General features: G+C 46.7%; 1 long non-coding RNA gene across 2 annotated transcripts in view; it reads right to left on the bottom strand.

Moving 5' to 3' along the window:
* LOC106506676 overlaps window positions 1–13659 on the bottom strand; it is a 39163-nt gene extending 25504 nt beyond the window's left edge. For both annotated transcript variants that reach the window (XR_001302119.2, XR_002344399.1), the window contains exon 1: window positions 11551–13659. This is a non-coding gene — a long non-coding RNA (uncharacterized LOC106506676). The remainder of the gene's footprint in view (window positions 1–11550) is intronic.

The raw sequence follows: 16943 nt of genomic DNA, 5'->3' as shown, positions 1-16943 counted from the left end.
CCTCATCAACAAGGAGGCACAGGAAGCCTTTGAAGCTTGCCCTGAAGCTCTTTGTCAACAGGAAAGCCTTATGGGTCCCTGGGTTAAGATAGCCAAGTTCCCAGCAGGCTGGTGGAGGGCAGGGGAGGGGGCAGAGGCCAAGGAGACATAGCAACAGAAGGGGAGAAAGGCAAAGAAAAAAAACCCTAGGAGAACTCTGAGAAACCAGACAGGAGCAGGAAGGGCTTATTGCCCTGGGTTCCCATTGGCCATGTGGGGTCAAGATGATGCAATGACTGGCAAGTCACGCACCCCTCTCCACCCCACCTGCCTCCCCACTTAGACCTTCCTCAGCCTTTAAGGAAGGAGTTGCAATGAATTCTATGTCCCTGTGATGGATCTGGTCCTCTGAGAAAATTCAAGTTTAATTAGTCCAAAATCATCATCCAGCCTGGCATTGTCCATGTTTATTGAAATCTGGACCCGGAAGCCTGCTCATCCAGACGTATGCTTGCACAGCCTGGTGAGTCCAGATATAATGCTGCCCTCATTTTCCAAGGTGACTGACAATAAAGGATTTGGTTTACTCATCAGTGTGAAGGATGGGAGGAGGGAGGGAAGGGATATGCGCTTAGCAAGAAAGCAGAAGAACTGGGCTTGAGAGAAATCCTCAAGACACCCAGGGTGGTTGTACAGAATCCCAGCAGACTGGCATCTCTTTTCCCTTTCCTTTTTTTTTTAATTGGAAAATCTAATTTTTTTTTTTTCTGTCCTTTTAGGGCCACCCCCGTGGCATATGGAGGTTCCCAGGCTAGGGGTTGAATCGGAGCTGCAGCTGCTGGCCTACACCACAGTCACAGCAATGCAGGATCCAAGTCACATCTGTGACCTACACCACAGCTCACAGCAACACCAGACCCTTAACCCACTGAGCAAGGCCAGGCATCGAAACTGTGTCATCATGGATACTAGTCAGATTTGTTTCTGCTGAGCCACAGTGGGAACTCCGGAAAAATCTAATTTTGAATTTGTGATTTGAGCCCTGGCTGAGCTGCCAAGCAGTAGATCTGGCTGCCACAGGCAGGCTTCCTTTTCCTAATTTCTGCAGCGCGAGACTGAAAGGGCTGCCGCTGTATTATGGACAGAGAAGCAGGACAATGTAAGGAAAGCACTTTGTGAACTAACTCAAAAGTGCCAGACGCTCTTATTTCATGTCTCCAATGGCCTCTGCAGGACCAATGAAGGAAGGATGTGCTTAGATGAATGAAGGATGCAGCCACCTGGTCAGGGCAGTGGGAAGCAGCTAGAAAACCTGGAAAACCATTCTCTTGAACTTCAGAAGAAACATTTGACTTCATCACAAAGTATTCTTTTTTTTTTTTTTTTGCTTTTTAGGGCTGAATCCATGGCATATGGAGATTCCCAGGCTAGGGGTCTAATTGGAGCTACAGCGGCCAGCCTATACCACAGCCACAGCAACACAGCATCCGAGCTGCATCTGCAACCTACACCACACAGCTCACAGCAATGCTGGATCCTTAACCCACTGAGCAAAGCCAGGGATCAAACCCACATCCTCATGGGTTCTAGTTGGGTTTGTTAACCGCTGAGCCATGAAGGGAACTCCCATGAATTATTCTTAATCAGTTCTTCTCCCAGGTCACCCAAGAACCCCTGCTTGGCAGGGTCACTGTCACTGTGCAGGTATTGGAATGTCCCATTAGAAATATGATGCCATTGGCCTCTATGGGGACCTCTGCTGGGAGTCCCACCCCAGAGCCTTCCCAGGAGTCTGGCACTTTTTGATTTGTCTGTGTGATAAGCTGGGTTTCCCGACACTCCTTGGGAGGCGAGACCCACAGTGGTTGCTGGGTCATCTGGTCAGTCCTGGCTTCCTGTGTGTCCTTAAGAGCGTCTCTTAGCAGAAATCTCTGGGAGCTCCTGTTTCTCATCTGCACAGCAAGGAAGTGATACTCCCCTCTTTATAGCATCACTGTGCGGATTAAATCATTCACACAAAGCACTGGACAACGCCTAACACTCAGGAAGCCTTTACCAAAGTATTAGTTATCACACTCAGAACAAAACCCAAGCTCTAAGTAAACAGCTTGTTTCTCAGAGAGACAGAGAGGCCCATGGAGGCCCCAGTTGTGGGTTTCAGGGACAGATGCTCCAAATGGAGGGACCTTCATGCACCGTGCTGCTCACTTTACATGTGTGGAGGTTTACACACAATTCAACATTTCACCAAGTGTCCCACAGCACTTGAGCCAACTCCACCCCACCCCCGCCCCCGCCATGGCCACCCCACCCCAAACAGGATTCAGGGTTTGAGCTTATTGATGGGAGACCATGAGTTCATCTCAAAACATCAAATGCTCCTTGGGTCCCTGCTGTGCTCAATATCTTCATTGAGGTTGTCCTTCTGGACCCCAAGGGCCTCTGCACTCCAGAAACATCCATCTGACTATCTGTCATGAGGAGCTACTGTGTCACCAAACCACCCAAAAAAGTCAGGGAGCCCAGGCCCCTAGGGCAAGCACTGGGGGGGGGGATCTCAGCCAGAAGGGACATCCCCAAGACCAAGGAAACTGATGACTGGAGGATGAAAACCTATAAATTCACCACCCAGGAAAAAATAACTGGTGCATTGGACAAGTGGATCCCATGGATATGCCCAGAAAATAATTTTCTTATTTTACAATTTTTGCCCACAGGCTGGCTTGCTTTCTTTTTTCTTTCTTTCTTACAGCCGCACCCACAGCACATTGATGTTCCCCAGGCTAGAAGTTGAATCAGAGCTGCAGCTGCCAGCCCCCTGAGACAGCCACAGCAACACCAGATCCTTAACCCACAGAGTGAGGCCAGGGATCTAGCCCGCATCCTCATAGACACTATGTCGGGTTCTTAACATGCAGAATCACAACAGGAATGCCTGCCCACAATTTTTCATTTTATCTGCTCTCATCCCGTGGGTTCTGTGCCCGTCCTGTTCACTCCCAATTTCAAAAAGTCCTCTAGTCACTGTCTAAAAATTTATATTATGGAAATTTTCACACACTTCCAGAAATAAGTAAAATAGTAATAATGAACCCCCACATACCCCATCACCCAGCTTCAGCAATTATCAACAGTCCTGCTTGTTTTTATCAATTCCTATTTCCCTCCTCATCCGTCCCCCAACACACACACTTTGTCTTTGCTCGAATATTTGAAGCAAATCTTCTGATCACTTTCAGAAACAAAAATAGCCTTGGTTTAGGAATGGGTACCCAGCCCAGTGGAACAATCTAGGACTTCAAAACTTCAAGTTAAAGCTCACTCTCCCACCCAGGGCTGCTGCAGATGGAGAGTCTGCCTTGGGAAAGGAGGCATAGTGGGGGTCTTCTCTGCTCCCCACCTCAAGTTTCTTCTCCCATTCATAGGCACCTCTGGCTCTTTCAGGGTTGGCAGTGGTGGGTAAGGGCTGGAGGGGGATGCCTTCGCTGGCTCAGAACTGTTCCCGGAACTGACAGACAGTGAAAACAGACACCTGCCGGGGTTGGAGAGCAGTGCATGCTGGTAAACTGAACATGGTGTATGCATCAGTCACTGTGAAGACAAAAACCTGGTGGGAGGAGGGAAGGATAGGCACCCGCTTCACTCACTACCTTAGGTGACCTGGCATCTCAGTTGGGAGTGTGGGAAAAGTTGGCACTTCCTGCCTTTGCAGTTGCGCTGTCCAACATGGCAGCAGCACGTGACTCCTGAGCACGCAAGATGCACTGTTAAGTATGAAATACCTACTGAGACTTGGTATGAAAAATAATGTGAAATATTTCATTAATAGTTTTCCATGTTGATTACATATTGAATGGAAAATATTTTAATACACTGCATTAAATATAATGAAAACTAACTTCGATTTTTTTGAAAATTCTTTAACATAGCAACAAGGAATTTTTAAATTTTATCTGGGGCTCAAATCCTATTTATATTGGACAGTATGGGATTAAAGACCCAGGTAAAGCCATGAGTGAAATGGTTACATTTTAATTTCATTGTATGAAAACTCCTTCCCCTCCCATCAAAAAAAAAAAAAAAAGCGGAGTTCCCGTTGCGGCGCAGTGGTTAACGAATCCAACTAGGAACCATGAGGTTGCAGGTTCGATCCCTGCCCTTGCTCAGTGGGTTGACGATCCGGCGTTGCCGTGAGCTGTGGTATGGGTTGCAGACACGGCTCGGATCCCGCGTTGCTGTGGCTCTGGTGTAGGCTGGTGGCCACAGCTCCGATTCGACGCCTGGCCTGGGAACCTCCATATGCCGTGAGAGCAGACCAAGAAAATAGCAAAAAGACCAAAAAAAAATTTTTAAAAAATGCTCTTAAAGCCAACAAACATTGAACTAGATGAGTATCTAACTGGACTCCATTTTACAGATGATGAAACTGAGGCCTAGAGAGAAGTCACGGGCCTGGCTCAAGGTCCCTGAGTGTCACTGCAGAGCCCATGAGCCATTTCAGGTTGCTCCTGCAAAACACTGGGAAAGATGGGTACCAGACTTCCAGAAAATCTTTCATACATGTAAGCCTCAAAATGCAGTATTTCATAAGTCAGAGCAAGACAAATATTGTATGATATCACTTAAATATGGAATCTAAAAATACAACCTTGGAGTTCCCATTGTGGTGCAGCGGAAACGAATCTGACTAGGAACCATGAGGTTGCAGGTTCAATCCCTGGCCTCGCTCAGTGGGTTAAGGTTACAGCTCGGATCCAGTGTTGCTGTGGCTCTGGCGTAGGCCAGCGGTGACAGCTCTGATTCGCCCCCTAGCCTGGGAACCTCCATATGTCAGCAGTGTGGCGCTTAAAAGAGAGGAAGAGGAAGAGGAAGAGGAAGAAGAATACAACCTAAAGAATATAACCAAAAAGAAGTAGACTCACAGATACAGAGAACAAACTAGTGGTTACCAGTGGGGACAGGGAGGGGGAGGGGCAAGCTAGGGGTGAGGGATTAAGAGGTTCAAATTAATACATATCAAGTAAGCTACAAGGACACATTGTACAAATGCAGGGAACACAGCCAGGATTTTACCATGACTATAAATGGAGTATAACCTTTGAAAACTGTGAATCACTCTGTTGGACACCTGTAACTTACACAACACTGTACAGTAACTATATTTCAATTTAAAAATACATAGATAAAATGCAGTATTTCAGTGTCTAGTGGCTGAATGACAGCTCAGATGGGGGAGGGTAAGTCCGCAGGCCTTTCCCGCTGCCAGAGGGGCTGGCTGGGTGCCTGCCAGCAGACAGCTCAGGGCCTGAAGAGGTCTGGGTGTGAGGTCAACAAACTGGCAGTCTGAGGCCTACATCTGGCCCTCAGATTTGTTATGATTGGCCTGCGATGTTGGACAATTTTTTTTAAATCATTTGCCAACATTCCCACTTCAGGAAACTTCGATAGAAAAGCAGGTTCCAACTTCTCCTGAAAAATTACGGCAATACAGGGCTTGTTGTCCTGCCTGGCAGCAGCCTGCCAGCCCCAATGGCTGCCACCCTGGACCCCATAGCCCTCCCCTGGCCTTGCCCTTCCCTCCAAGAGCCCCAGGGGTAGTTGACAGCTATAATCAGCTAGAGCTCTACTTTTCCTCAGGGCAGAGGTAAGAGGAAAGTGAAGTCATTTTCATATCGTCAAACAGTAAAGAAATAAAAGCTAGGCTAAAAGGGCACCATCTTTCAGAGGGGATAAATTTTTCTTTTTTTTTTTTTTTAGGGCCACATCTGTGACATATGGAATTTCCCAGGCTAGGGGTCAAATTGGAACTACAGCTGCCAGAGACATCCACAGCAGCTTAGAATCTGAGCCACCTCCATGACCTACAAGGCAGCTTGTAGCAACGCTGGATCCTTAACCACTGAGCAGGACCAGGGATCAAGCACATGTTCTCATGGATACTAGTCAGGTTCATTACCACTGAGCCACAATGGGAACTCAGAAAAAAAACTTTAATTTTAATTTTTTATTTTATTTTATTTTTTGCTGTTTTAGGGCTACACCCATGGCATGTGGAGGTTCCCAGGCTAGGGGTCGAATCAGAGCTGCAGCTGCCAGCCTACACCATAGCCACAGCAATATAGGATCCAAGCCACGTCTGCGACTTATACCACAGCTCATGGCAACACCGGATCCTTAACCCACTGAGCGAGGCCAGGGATCAAACCCACGTCCTTATGGATCCTAGTTGGGTTTGTTAACCACTGAGCCACAAAGGGAACTCCTGAAAAAATAAATCTTTTTTTAACCAGCTGCTCCACCCATTATCTATCACCTCCCTCCTTAGCACAGACACTGGAGTTTGCCATATGATCTGATTTGTTTCTCCTGCCTCCCACGACAAAAGGGAAGGTGGTCATTTTACCCAAGTTCCATGAGGAAACAGAGGCACCCAGAGGTTTCCATCCACTGAATCTAAGGAGCTGCCTCTGGAGCTCCAGCCCTGAGGCCCAGGGTGTCCCACCGTCTGAGGCTTCCTTCCAGTTCACCAACATTCCAGGACCAAGTCCCCAGAATTTGTTGGCCAGGGTGGCAGGTGTTTCTGCCCTGAGGACAGATAATGTACTTCTGGGGGCAAAATTCCCCAAAGTCAGCCTCCCCAGGGTTTTCTCCCAAGAGCCACATCCAGACTCAGGAAAGGGAAAGACTCAGGTGTGTTGAGAGCAGCGAAGGACAGGAAGGGCCATCCCCGCTGGCACTGCTGCCCCTTTTCCTGACATCAGGCCCTCCTCTGTCCCTAACGGCATCCTACACTCGGAGCCTAGTCCTCCACCAGCCACCCAGACACCTCCAGCTTTCAGAGCCTGGTCCCAGACAAGGCCTGCCCTGTGGGGTTGGCACCCTGCCCAGAACAGGGCAGCCCCGGGGGGCCCTCTCACCTCCCCCACAGAAGGGCTTGGAAGCTCTTACTTGTCCCAGGAGACCTACAGATCGGGGACTGTTTCTTGTAGCCAAAGGAGAGGGCAGGCTGCCTTGTTAGGGCAGGAAAAGGGACAGAAGTGGGTTCTAGTTATAATTAAGGCTGCCTGTATGGCAAAATTATTTACTTTGGTGGGGGGGTTAGTGAGTGGCCAGGGCACAGCAGGTGTTTTTTTCCCATTTTTTCTGTATTTCTGATGCTTGGACATCTGGGTCCTTGCTGACCCTGACAAGACTGTCCCTCCCAGGGCTGGCCAGTTCCTAGAGATAATAAAGCAGTGTGCTTTTCACATGCAAATTAACCAGTCAGAGCCCACACCCCTCCACAGCCTCCTTCATTGGCTCTTACACTTGGGGTCACTCTCCCCCTGCCCTAATCACCCTTTGGCCAGGTGTCAGACAGCCAGGAGCAGCCCCTCTACCCCAGAGCCCAGTGAAATTTTTCAAAATAGCCAATCCTTGCTCTTCTGGCTTACCTAACTCACCCAGTCCTTCCCGCAAACACCAGAATAAAGGCTCCTTTCCTGCTGTGCCCTCTGCCTCCTGATGGACCCCGGTGCTTCTCCATGTGGCCCTGCATAGCACCGTGCACTCCTCTTGGGAACTGTGAGAAACAAACTAACTTTTCAATGGCCATTGTCTCTAATCTGTTGGCCTCCTCATATCGAATAGTAAAACCTCCAATTTTAAAGTGAGGACAAGGTGAGCTTAGAGTTGCAGGTGGTGGCCCTTATCCCTGAAGAGAAGAGCCTACCTGAGGATGAAGCCCACCTATAGAAACACAAAGGAGAGACACTGTCCTGATAGGATCACTTCAGGCCCCAGATCCACCTGGGCCTGAAAGCATCCTAGACATTCTAGTACAGCAGCAATTACCTTTTTTTTTTTAACCCCTTAAACTATTTTGAGTTGGGTTGTCCATGCCAAGCACCCTGACTGATGCACAGATATGCCATGGTGACCCTGCCCATGTGCTGTGCTATGGCAAGACCCAGACCCCCCAGAGTGCTATGGAAACAGCCCTGACAACTTGACAAAGAAGGAGCTTTGTGGGGAACAGGAGGTGCCAGCATCTGCTCAAGGGCTATGGGGAGAGCAGCTCTCTGGGCTCAGATGCCTCACTGGTAAGAGAAACAGGCCGGGTGTCCCCATGGACCCCTCTTGCCCATGCTCCCCAAATCTCTAAGTTTTCATTTCAAAGGAAAAATAACACCACTTAGTGCCCACTGAGCACTCACCACATGTCAGACACTGTGCTGAGTGATTTGGAAACGCAAATTCATATCATCCCTGTAACAGCCCTCCAAGGGGTATGACTATCCCCATTCTACAGATGAGGAAACTGAGGTGCAGATGGACAAAGGCTAAGCTCTTAAGTGCAAGAGCTGGGATGAGACAAGCAGTCTGGCTTCAGAGTTATGGCTGATGATCACCCTCAGCTTCCCTCTCCGGGGCTTCCATCTGCAGGAAAGTCTCCTGTTTTTGACTTGAATTCGCAATTTCTTTCTTCAGTTCTTTCTAGTCTCTTCCTTCCCAGCCTTAATCACCTAACTTTTCAGATGTCCCTCAAAAGTATTAGCTGCTATTAAATTTTTCTTTTCTCTCTAAATGGCTTCCCACTCCCCCCCACCCCCATTTGAGCCCATATGGGTTGGCAGGGGGTGCTTCGTTCTGGAACCAGGTCAGACAAATGCCTACAGCAATGGTGGGAATGGCACAGCACAGAGAGTGTCTGAGGCCAAGCAAAGGCCCTGGAGACCAGATGGCACAGGGGGAGGTGGGCCTTGAGGGGGCAGAACCTAAAATCTTGTTGGGGAACACACCACTAAAAAATTGGGTACCTGGATTGCCTCTGTCTCCCGTCTGTGAAACTCCCACTATGGGCGTTCTTTCCATTTTTCTACATCTCATAATATAGTTTTCATTCCCCACTATCACCACTGCCACTATTTACAGATATGGAAACGTGCCTTGATATTTTAGGTGATAAATGGTGTTAAGCTCATATTAACAACCAAGTCTGACTTCAAAGCCCATGTTCTTTCTACTATATTATTAAACATTTTCTTGCTTGCTTGCTTGCTTGCTTTATCTTTTTAGGGATGCACCCAAGGCATATGGATATTCCCAGGCTAGGGGTCCAATCAGAGCTGCAGCTGCCAGACTACACCACAGCCACAGCAATGCCAGATCCAAGCTGCATCTGTGACCTATGGCGCAACTTGCGGCAACGTCAAATCCTTAACCCATTGAGCAAGGCCAGGGATCGAACCCACATCCTCACAGAGACAACTCAGGTCCTTAACAAACTGAGTCACAACAAGAACTCCTATATCATTAAACATTTTAAAACACCACCAGTGTTTGACAAGCATTGTTTATGGCTCCCAGGGAAGGTGGGGTCTGGCCCCAAACAAAGGCAGCTTCTTTCTTTGAAAAGAAGTTGAAGCCAACTTGTGGTGGGTGAGAACCACACCAGGGAGTGTGGGAGTGTGCTCCCAACCATTCGAGCAGCAGCATGAGGTAGGATGCTTGTACACTGGAGCTGACAGTTGTACTGGGGGGCTGAGCTGTTCTGTGACATAAGCCTCGAATGTCCCTGCATCCTACTATGGGGGTATGTCATTCTTAAGGACAAATGGACCCAATAGCTATTTGAGGACCCAAAACGGTGGTGTGAGGACTCTTGTGATAGTGCTCCCACAGCCACAGCCACACCCAAGGCAGCAGCTGGTGGCGGTTTGAGATTTAACTGCAGAGGCAGTTCTGAAACAGGGCCAGCACCCTCCTCCAGCTACCGCAGGGATGGCCCCCACCCCCGCACCAGAAAATATCTGATGAGCTCATTTGTCCTGGGGCATTAGATTTCCCCCCACCCCCCGACCTGTGGAACCAGGGCTCTGAGTCTGGGAGGAAGTTAATGGGAGGCAGGCCTTGTCTCAGCACCAGGAAGAGTTTTCTAAATTTAAATGAGGGCCAAATTAGGACCCAGCCTTGTGCCACGACCTCTTCTCTCTGGTGATGGAATTTCTGACACTGTTAGCAGCTCAGGGACTGCTGTGGAGCTTCAAGCCACTGCTTACTAGCCCCCTCCAGTTCCACCTCTGCCAAGTGGCTCACAGGTCACAAATGCCCACACAGCCTCTGTCTAGCGGCCACTCAATGAGTGATTAGTTGGGACAGTGACTCAATGACTGTTCCTTCAAGTTTCATGTCTAGTGGCCAACCTGACCCTTTCCTACTACACTGAGAAGCTCCCACACTGAGGGCAAAAATGGGTATTTTCATCAACAGTCTGGGACCGCATCCTTTCCAGGATTGATCTCCAAGAAACTTTGCCAAGGCGGCGGTCTTGCCCTCCCTTCCCACCAGGGGGCGCTTTAAGAGAAAAATTCACGGCCATTCTCCCCCAGGTTCTTCAGTGATTTTACTAAGGCAATGGCCCCGCTGCAGCACATCCAGAAAACACATGCGCCTGGTCTCACCGCTATTCCTTGCCACTTTCTCACCATGAATTGGCTGCTATTTCAGTTAAACAATTTATGACTAACCTGGTGGGGCACTTTCCTTCGAAAGTGTTGAATTTTCAGGAAACTGAGACCCAGAGAGATTTAAGATCTCTGTGCTTCACTTTCCCCACCTGTAGCACAGTGATAATATTCCCTCATAAAATATGTGTGAGGATTTAAGTGAGTAATTACAGGTAATGAGCTCAGAACAGTGCCTGTCACATAATGCCTGCTTACTTGGTGTTAGCCATTGCTATTATTACTGTTGTCGTCGTTGTTATTTTCATGCTTCCTGGGCCCGGCCCTAAAATTTCCTCTTCGGCCTGTGCTTTCCAGGGCTCGGGGGGCTCCCCCCGCCTTTCAGTAACAGGGGCTCTTGGGTGGGGGTGGTACTGGTGAGTATGAACTTTTCTTCCGATGCTCCTAGAACAAGCCATTAGCACCAGGGGGAGGCTTCCAACTGGGCCCAGGAGGCCGGCCGACCTCCAAGGTGGCCAATGCTCCGCCAGCTCAGACCCCAGATTCTGGGCCAATGAGAGCCTAGCTCCTCCATAAGACCGAAGTTTTTGCGGACAAAAACGATACTGGTCCTAGGCGACTTCCCGGAGTCCTTGCAAAATCAAATTAAAGATCCCTAACATCCGAAATCTAGAGGCAGGAGCACTGGGGTTAGTTCGGTTCCCCGCGCCGGGGGCAGCGGCCGGGCACGCTTGGGTACCAAGGCAGAGGGACTGGGACCCAGCGCGCCCTCCTCGCAGGCTCGCGGCTCAGGCGGGAGGAGCCGGGAGCAGCCGGGCGGAGGGAAGGGGACCCGGAGGAGGGCCCTGCGCGGGGCGATGGCGACCCCTGGCGGTAAGCGTGGGAAGCGGAAAGTCCGAGCGCGCCTCCCGCTCCAACGCCCTGGTCTTGCGCGGTTCTCCCGGGTCTTCCGCGGCTTCCCGCGGCTTCGCTCCTCCTCCGCGCTGCTTTCCCCGACGACGCGTGCCCTGCTCCCTCCACCCCTCCTGGTCCGGGTCCCAGCCGCCCGCGGGCCCCTACTCGCTGCACCTCTGGCCCCAGTTAGCCCCCAATCCCCCCCAGCCCAAGGATTGCTGTCCCCGGCTACCTGTCAGCTCCCCGGTGCCTGCGACTCCCGGTGGCAGTTCCGCAGGAACGCAGAGAGGTGCTGAAGGAGAGCCTCTCCCCGGCTTCAGCCGTCACCTGGTCGAGGGCTTCCTCGGACCTGAAATCCGGCCGCTGGCGCCTAGAGTGTGGACTAGGAGCCCTGACCAGGCGGGGTCGGGGACTCCGGGACACCTAGAAGGGGCGGGGCGTGCGTGGGGGAGGACGGGAAGCCCCCTGCACCCAATGAGGAACTCCAGCAGCCCTCCTCCCCCAAGCATGTCAGGTCAGGCCCGCGCATTTCACTGGCACCTGGCAGCCCCCAAACACACTGGTTTTCCATTAAGGCGAGGATGATGATGAAATGATGGTGATGGCGGCTAAGCTTATCAACCGCTTCCTAGTAGCAGGCACATTTTAAAATAGGTCACATACATTTTTCTCAATTTATCCTCACATCAATCCAAGGACGTTAAGTAAGCCTGCGTTTTACAGATAGAGACTGAAGCGGAAAGAAGTTACCGAAGTTGCCTGCGGTTAATGAGTAACCGCAGGTCTGAGGATGCTGAGGCCCTCGAATCACGACCGCCAGGCCTCCAGGTGTCTGCCAGTCACAGGTGCAGAGGTTACCACTGCAGTAGTGATTTCACCCTTGATGGGAGGTTTTGCACATCACCCCCTTCCTGTCTGAGTAGTCCTGTTTGACCGTCCTCATCTCGTTGTGCCACAGCTGGAACTCCTCATCATGTCTTTTTGGAAGATGCAATTCAATCCGTAACAACTGTTAAGGGCATTTTGCTGGTAGTCTGGTTTTCAATTAAAACTGAAGCTCTGAGGGCTTGTCTTGTCATAACAAGCAAAAGGTCGGTAGTGTTTATGAGGTGGTACTGCCTTGGGAACTGCAAAGACGTATTTGTTTTGCCCATGACTCCTTTCCTTTTTATTAGTCCATCAGTGATGCTTTTGTGGTCAGGGTATGACTGTGTTTACTCCAGGCTTAAGTGCCTCTGTTTCACTATCAAATTAGGTGTTAAAATGGAATATTAACTTGGAACATAGCCTCTCTTTCCCAGGCAGTAGCAAGAAGCATTCTAATGTCAAAATAAATCAAGCTGACCTCGAATACTCACTGAAGTCTACACTCCTCTGCCTAGTCCTTAAAGCCTCATCACAGTCCGGCCCCGACTCTCCGTTCCTGCTGTTGCCCCTCTGTTCATGAACTTGTGGGGTTCCCTGTACATTGCTACTTGCCCTTCCCAGAAATGTCCCTCTGGGCTCCCACTTCCATGCCTTTGCTGTGTCATTCCTGGAATCTCTTTCCCATATGCAGCCCTTCTATTGACATTCTCCCGTCTTCAAGGCCAAATTTAAAGGCTATCTCCTCCAGGAAGCTTTCCTGACCCTCCAGCTTCCTCCTCAGAAGCATGGAGACCCGGGTTGGTCAGTGGTTAAAGCACTGACCATGTGCTGCTTTGGCCTAAAGCAAATTTATGTCTCCCCTTCATTCCTGTTTTATTAGATTACATGCTTCCAGTAGTTGAAAATAGTATTGTATTTTCAGTGTCCACATGTTCACTGCTTATAATAAAACTACAGCTGCCTTTTGCATGTAAATCTTGTATTCAGTGACCTCACTGGACTTATTAGTTCTAGGAGTTTGATACATTCCTTGGGATTTTCTACATAGACAATCATGTTATCTGCAAGTGAGAACTGTTTTACTTCTTCCTTTCCAATTTGTATGCCTTTTATTTCCTTTTCTTGCTTTATTACACTGGTGAAAACTTTCGGCACTGGGTTGAGTAGTGAGAGTAAACATTTTTGACTGGTTCCTGATCTTAGATGGAAAGCATTGTTTTTCAACATTATTATGTTAGATGTAGGCTTTTTGTAGATGTGCTTTATTAAGGAATTAATTCCTATTTTCTATCATGTTTTTTATCGTGAATGGATGTTGGATTTTGTCACATGCCTTGTCTTCATCAATTGCTAGAATGATGGGATTTCTTTTTTTAACTTTATTAGAGTTCCCGACGTGGTGCAGCGGAAATGAATCCGACTAGGAACCATGAGGTTGTGGGTTCGATCCCTGGTTTCACTCAGTGGGTTAAGGATCTGGCATTGCCCAGCAGCTGTGGCTGATTAGACCCCTAGTCTGGAAACCTCTATATGCCGCAGGTGCAGCCCTAAAAAGGCAAAAAGACAAAAAAAAAAAAAAATTATTGAAGTATAGTTGATTCACAAAATTGTTTCTACTGAGAATGATGAGATTTTTTTCTTCTTTTAGTCTGATGATGTGGTTGTTAGATTGACTGATTTTCAAACACTGAACCAGCCTGGCACTCCTAGAATAAACTCCACTCGGTCATGGTATGTAATTTCTTATGTTGTCAAATTCCATTTGTTAATATTTTATTAAGTATTTTACATATAGTCCATAACAGATATTGGTCTGTTGTTTTTGTTTTTTGGTTTTTTTTGTATTGTCTTTGGTTTTGTATCAGGATAATAGTAGCTTCATAAAATGAATTGGGACATGTTCTCTTCTATTTTCTGCTAAGATTGTATTACTGGTATTAAATTTTCTTTGGTAGAATCTCCAGTGAAACCATCTAAGGACTGGAGATTTCTTTTGGGGTATTTTAAATTAATTTGATTTCCTTAATAGCTATAGAGCTATTCAAATAATCTATTTCATATTGGGTGAGTTCTGGTAATTTGTATTTTTCAAAACTTGGTCAATTTTATCTAAGTTGTCAAACTTATGTGTAAAGCTGTTTGTACTATTCCCTTATAATCCTTTCAATGTCTATAGTGGTGGCAATGATAACTCATTTTATCCCCCATAGTGGAAATTTGTGTCTTTTTTATCTTGCTAGAGGTTTGTTGATTTTACTGATCTTTCCAAACAACCAGCTCTTTGTTTCATTTTCTCTCTTGGTTTTGTTTCAATTTTATTGATTTCTGTTCCAGCTTTTATTTCCTTCCTTGTGTTTGTTTGGGGTTTTTCTAAGGTGTTTCAAGTGGAAGTTTTAGAGTATTGATTTTTTTTTCTTCTTCTTCTGAATGTTTACATTTAGTACTATAAATTTCCCTCTCAACACTGTTTTAACTGAACCCCAGATATTGTTTTTACCTCTCATTCATTTTAGTGTTATTTGGAAAAAAAAAAAAATCCCTTGAGAAATTTTAACCCATGGTTTAGAAATATATTATTTAGTTTCTAAGTGCTTAGAGATTTTCCTGTTATCTACTATCGATTTTTTTTTTTTTTTTTCTATTTTTAAAGGCCACACCTGTGGCATATGTAAGTTCCCTGGCCAGGGGTTGAATTGGAGCTGCAGCTACAGGCCTATGCCCTAGCCACAGCAACAATGGATCAAGCCACATCTGCAACCTATACTGCAGCTTGTGGCAAAATCAGATTCTTAACCCACCAAGCAAGGCTAGGGATTGAATCTGCATCCTCACAGGGACAATGTTGGGTTCTTAACCCACCAAGCCACAATGGGAACTCCTATTACTGATTTCTAGTTTAATTCCATTGTGGTTGGAGAATGCTCTGCATTATTTCAGTTCTTTTAAAATTGTTGAATTTTGAGTCTTTTCAGGATATGGTCTATCTTGGTATGTGTTGTGTTTGCACTTGAAAATCATTACTATTTTGCTGTTGTTGGATGACTTGTTCTATAAATGTCAATTAGATCATATTGGTTGACGGTGTTGTTGAGTTCTATGTTCTCAATTTTAGTTTATTTTTTATTTATTTTTGCCTTTTTTAGGGCTGCACCTGCAGCATATGAAAGCACCTGAGGGCTAGGGGTTGAATCAGAGCTGCTGCTGCTGGCTTACACCACAGCCACAGCCACACGGGATCCGAGGCGGGTCTGTGACCCATGCCACAGCTCACAGCAATGCCAGATCCTCAACCCACTGAGCAAGAGCAGAGATTGAACCCACATCCTCATGGATACTAGTCAGGTTTGTAACCCACTGAGCCGCAGTGGGAACTCCTTAAGCATTTTATGTTTAGTTGTTCTATCATTTTTTAAAAAAACTATGTTGAAGACCCCAACTATGGCTGTGGATTTATTTCTCTATTCAGTTCTATCATTTTTTTTCTTCCTATCTTTTATTCTAGTGTTTGGTGTATACACATTTAGGACTAACTCTGTCTTCAAGAATTAACTTTTTTTTTTTATCATTATATAATATCCTTCTCTATCTCTGGCATTTTTCTTTGCTCTGAAATCTACTTTATCTGATATTAACATAGCCCTACTTTCCTTTGATTGTTTACCTAATATATATTTTCTCATATTTTTTCTTTCAGATTGCCTATATTATTATACTTGATGTAGTTGCTTCTAGACAGTATAGAGTTGGGTCATGTTTCTTAATACATTCTTTTTTCTCACTGTCTCTCTCTTTTTACAGCTGCACCTGCAGTGTATGGAAGTTTTCAGGCCAGGGGTCAAATGGGAACTGCAGCTGCCAGCCTATGCCAGAGCTGCAATGCTGGATCCAAGCTGCATCTGCCACAGCTTGTGGCAACAATGGATCCTCAACCCAATGGGTGAGGCCAGGATTGAACCCAAATCCTCCTGCACACTATGTCAGGTTCTTAACCCACTGAACCACAAGGGGAACTCCCTCTTAATACATTCTACCAATATCTGCCTTTTAACTGGTATACTTAGACCATTTACATTTAATGTAATTATTGATATGTTAACACAAAGTTCAAGTCTGGTGTTTTAGTCTTTTGTTCTGTTTTTTGCTTTTATTTTTTCACCAACCTCACTGTGCATTACTTGAACAGGTTTTAGAACTCCATTTTGACTTACCTATAGTATTTCTGAGTTTATCTCTTTGGATACCTTTTTTAGTAGCTTGAAATATTTATGAACTCCGTATATATTTAGAATCACCACAGGTAATGTTCTAAGTTTTGCTTCAACTATCAAACATAATTTAGAAAACTCAAGATGAGATTTATGTATTTATCCATATTTTTGATTACCACATTTTAAATTTTTTCTTGATAGTCCCACTTTCTTTTATCATTTCTTTTCTGTTTAGAGAAACTCCTGTAACCATTCTTTTAGGTTAGGTCTGCTGCTGGCAAATTCCCTAAACCCATCTTGTCCATCTCTCTGAGACCAAATGGCCCAAAAGACTACATCAAAATATAGAAGTGGATACTACCCCCAAAGGAGGGCCAGAACTAAAAGAATTGCTCTTTTATAACAGAAAGGCTTGAGGGTAAAGGGTATTGCAATTTATCACAGTGAGAAGACAGGGTGAGAAGGGTTTGAAGAGGAGTTGGGACATTTTAGGTTGTCATTTGTGGGAGCTGTGATATGGCAGGAGATGGAATACAGCACAAAGACTCAA

This window comes from Sus scrofa, chromosome 1 (genome assembly GCF_000003025.6).
Source record: "Sus scrofa isolate TJ Tabasco breed Duroc chromosome 1, Sscrofa11.1, whole genome shotgun sequence".
NCBI classification, from domain to species: domain Eukaryota; kingdom Metazoa; phylum Chordata; class Mammalia; order Artiodactyla; family Suidae; genus Sus; species Sus scrofa.
This window is presented reverse-complemented; position numbering and strand designations above follow the sequence as displayed.